The 4,754-nt window shown below is 34.8% G+C and overlaps 1 pseudogene; it reads right to left on the reverse strand.

Annotated features, from left to right (window-relative positions):
- Positions 1 to 262: 262 nt before the first annotated feature.
- On the reverse strand, positions 263 to 715 carry LOC149494551 (NADH dehydrogenase [ubiquinone] 1 beta subcomplex subunit 7 pseudogene; annotated as a pseudogene).
- Between the last annotated feature and the right edge of the window lie 4,039 nt (positions 716 to 4,754).

The raw sequence follows: 4,754 nt of genomic DNA on the forward strand, positions 1-4,754 counted from the left end.
TAATAACCCCCGTAACAATATCCCAGAATCCCAAACAAAAGAAAGGGCCAATGTTAAACATGTTAAACAACTAATATTGTCCAAATCTAATAACCCACAAAAAGAATGTCAATTCATGGAAATTTGAGTTAATTAAACAAACCCCTAAACATCAAATTCTCAATCAAATCCTAAACCAACCAAGGCTTTGAATTCAAAAAAACTATAACTAAAGAACAAATCTTTAGTTAAACCAACTGCCAAAAATCCAATGACACAAAACTTAACCACCATCAAATCGCACAGAATCACAAAAACAAACAACCTACAAAACCAAAATCCTAAGAAAAACAAAAACCTTACCAAGAAACAAGGAAAAGATAAAAACTTGATACTTTTTGCAGCTAGACATTAGTAGCTTTATGGATGAGAGGAATAGAGCTTCCCTATGTTTTGGGTTTGTTTGAGTTTAACCTCCTTTTTATGGGTGTTTTGCATCCGAAGCATTCTTTCTATCACAAGCTCATACTCACATTTCTTGTACGAGTGACGTTCATTTTTGCATTTCCATGGGAGATAAAACTCAGCTCGATAAAAATTTGGCTCGACGACACTTGTTGAGTGGGATCATAAAGTGTGCGCATTGATTTCTGTGCGAGATAGGGGCCTTTGTCTTCACCATCTATCTTTGCTTGTGTTGCTATCACTGGGTGTTTGATGATCCTTGGACTTCCATAATTGATTGCCTCCGAAAATCCTTTTTAGTTTCAAAGAAAATTTCGCAGCATTGGCTTCAATCTCTAATCTCGCTACACACTAATTGATCATGGTTTTTGGGTTATTGGTTGCTATTGGGCATTACTGTAAATAATTAATCTTTTAGGTTTATGGCTTTCGGCATTTTCGTACTTCCACGTTCATTTGACGGAAAAAAAATGTTGATTTTAGATAGAAGGATGTATCTGTTGACAAAATTAAAATTTAGGTATCTCAAAATTGGTTTTTGGAAACTAAGATCCTCAAGTGTTAATTAAGCCAAAATTTAGGGATCCAGTTATTATTTTCTCAAAATAAATTATACCTTGAACAAGGAAAAATAAATCTAATATTATAAAGAGTAAAATACTTTCGGGTCCCTAAATTATAATCTAATTAACACTTACGTCATTTTACATTGAGCTAATAACTATAAAATTCCTAAGTTATTATTCCATCAGATAAATGGGTCCTTCTGTCTGCTTTCATTCATTTGCCACAGTTACCTTTACATGCTAAGACAAAAATGACCTTGATTAAAGAAGAAGGGGGTAAAGACCACCTGAGTTGAAATCTTAGCGGTAGAGGAAGAGTAAACAACAACATTTGCTCTTCGACAAGTGAAACGGAGCTCGCTTCGATGTGGTTAAGAAATCTACATTGAGGAGCTAGAGATTGGATTTGGTCGGCACGGTACAAGTACCTACAATATCATCTCCTTTATAGTTCTTGCTCAAGCTGGAGGCTGAAGCTCAAGATCAATGTCATCTTCTTCATGAAGAAGAGAAAGCTCGTTATGCGTGTATGTATTTGAGTGTGCTTGTAAAGGATGGATTTGTTGATGGGACCGAGAAAGATAGAGAGAGAACAAAAGGATGGGTCTTTTTAAAGATAGGTTGAAGATGGGTAGAATAAGGAGATTGAAGTCATTCCATTTGATGTTGTGGGCGACAATGAGACTATTGTGCTTAATGGTCCAAATCATGAATTGATAGAGATAGCCTCTGAAATTAATGAATCAAATGATGAGGTGGAGTCTGAATAAGAATCAAGTGAAGATATTATTGGTGATGAAGATCAAAGTGAAGATAGTTTTGATGAATGATGAAGAGAAATTTGAATATGTAGAAATTTGCTTATTAATGGTCCTCTTTATGTCATGTATGATCATAACTGTGTAGCTAAATATGTAACAGGAATTAGATGAAGGATCAAATTGTTTCGCTTGTTTCACTTGTTTCCTTTGACTTGTAGGTAACAAGTAAGAATATTCTTTTAAAGAACTCTATTATATATATATCTATTTTGGTTCTACAAATTGAAGGATTTTTAGGAACACAAAACTATTGATTGCTTCTTACTTATTTTAGTTTGAAGCCATATAACTTTGCCACCATGATCACTCAATCTTTCATAGAGAAATTGGTTCTAGCTAGTTATGAATGGAAGTTTGTGCCTATAGAAACGAAGGACATATACTGGCAAGAGTTTAAGGCATTGTACTATATTTTTTCTTCCCCTTAGACTATATTTTTCTCAACATATTATATGACTTGTACCTCAATGATAAACTACATATATAATCTGATGTTTTTTTAGTAGACATATTATCCCATGACTGTTTTTATTTTGGTTACTTTGCTTTAGCTTATAAAATATTAATGACTAGCTTGATAAATGTGTCCATTTTATGTGTGTATTTTTTTTTTATGTTTTATGGCTTTAGAAATATTTAATGGGGGATGAGGAGATTGATGCATCCGTACAAAAAAACTGGAGTAAGAAGGTCGCAGAACGCTATAGGGGCATGCTTCGTAAATGGCGAAAGAAAAAACCTAAATATATCCCTAATGATATTTGGAATAGTGATAGCCTCGCAAAGCGGGCAAATCTTGTTATGTTATTTTAATATAAATTGCATGAATGCATGATTTTTTTTATATATTTTACGTTTATTCGTGTTGTTTTGTTTCAAAGTAATTTTCAGGAACACAGTTGGAGCAAAGATTTGTTCTATACAAAAATAGGGCCAAAGCAAGTTGAAAAAATGGAAGAAATCCTTGATCCAGCCCTCGCGCAGCGAAGCAAGTCGCAACAAAGAAAAACGCCCAAGTCGCGAGCGCTATCAGAGGTTGCGCGCGCAACCTACACCCAGAAAAGGCAAGTCGCGAGCGCGACATTCACATACGTGGGCGCGAAAAGCAGGCCTGAGAGTCAGAAGCATTTGGAGCAGAAGTCGCGAGCGCACCTTCCATCTGCACGGGCGTGAGAAAGCACTTTTGAGAGGCAGAAGGTTTGCTAGCGAAGTTCGCGAGCGCGACTTCCATATGCGCGAGCGCGAAAAGAACTTTTGAGAGGCAGAAGCATTTGGAGCAGAAGTCGTGAGCGCGACCTTTACAAGCACAAGCACGAGTCGAGATTTCCAGGAGACGTAATTGATGCCTTTTCATCAGAAGATCATATCTTTCCATGCAAGGGTCGGGACTCTTCCCAAGAGAAGTCACTTCAAGCACCTCTTGGCCAACCAATCACTACCAAAACCACCATCACTCTCCTCCTCTATAAATAGTAATCAAAGTGAAGCAAAAAAGAGACATAGAGATTCATAGTAAAAGTTAGATTCAGAAACAGAAACACTTAGATTGTATTAGGAGAAGTGTGTTAGTAGTACTTAGAGCAAGATTGACGAGAGTCACTTGTTAGTGATTGTGCCAAGAACACCAAGAAGTTCCTCGAGGTGTGATGCCCTCCGGAGGCTTGAGTTAGATTACTTCTTTCTCTTGTTTTATAGACTTGTTGTATGTTGTTCCTCATAACTCTTCTATGCAACGCAACAATTTTAATTGGTAGTATTCAATAAAAATTCCTTAAGTTATCTTTTGGTCTTTGTTTAATCAAAGTTACTAGATTATATTCTCAGAAGGAAATAGTTTAGTAAAGATCAAAGAGATTTAATTCATTGAGTTGAATTTACATATGCATATTTCACTTATTTCTGTTGAAATTAAATCTGCCTTATTGAAATAATCAAAGAATAAGAATTAGGTTTAATATTTAACAAGATAAGGTTTTTATTATATGTAGAAATACATATAATAGATAGTATAATTCTATACTGAGAAGTTGAATTATATCTTACCATATGTGATTAAAGAATTCTTTATTGTATGTTACAAGCTTTTGCATAGAAAGGGAAAATCCTATGTATGATTAATTATTTTAAGTATTTTACTACACACTTGTCTTTATGATTAATTATTCTAAGTATTTGACTACACACTTATCTTTAAATTTAATTAAACATTAGCCTTAGCATAAATAGAAATTAATCACTTCTGTATTCGTATTCCTGTAAACACATCATTAAGAGTAAAGTAGCAAGTGAACTCAACCCGTTCCTCGTGGGATCGATATTTTATTACTACATTGCGATCCGTATACTTGCGGGAACTCAAAAGAGACGCAACAAATAGTTGGAAGCCTCATTGGGGGCTCCTGAATTTGAAATAAAGTATAAAAAGTGTTCTAAGAATCACCTTACTGAGATTGGTGATCTAAGGTCTGGTCCTTCACGATATACAGGAGGCTCTGTTCCTCATTTAGTAAATGCAAAGTGTTTGGTATATTCTTTTTTCTTTATACAAATTAAATTTAATGATAATGTATCTATTTTGCCAAGTGGATAATGTAATAAATATTGTCTAAATTTTAGGAGGCTTAATTACACTGACCCCCCACTTCCACATGAGGTTTTGGAGGTAACACACACTAGAAAGAATGATCAGCAATTCGTAGACCAGAGGTTCAAGAAAAAATTTGTAAGTTGATACAACCAAAATTATTATTATTTTGCTTATATTTCAACAGTGGAAGTGCAAGTACTAATCATTATATGTTTTCATTACTTTTAGGAGGCTATTGTATTTAAAGTTGAATTGAATCTCAAGCTGAAGAAGGGTCCAGTGAACCACGCCCAGTTGATGCTACTCAGATATATCTGCAAGAACTTGATGGTATCA

Source organism: Jatropha curcas, chromosome 7 (assembly GCF_041381405.1).
Source record: "Jatropha curcas cultivar XTBG-Jc1 chromosome 7, XTBG_Jcur_1.0, whole genome shotgun sequence".
Lineage (NCBI taxonomy): Eukaryota > Viridiplantae > Streptophyta > Magnoliopsida > Malpighiales > Euphorbiaceae > Jatropha > Jatropha curcas.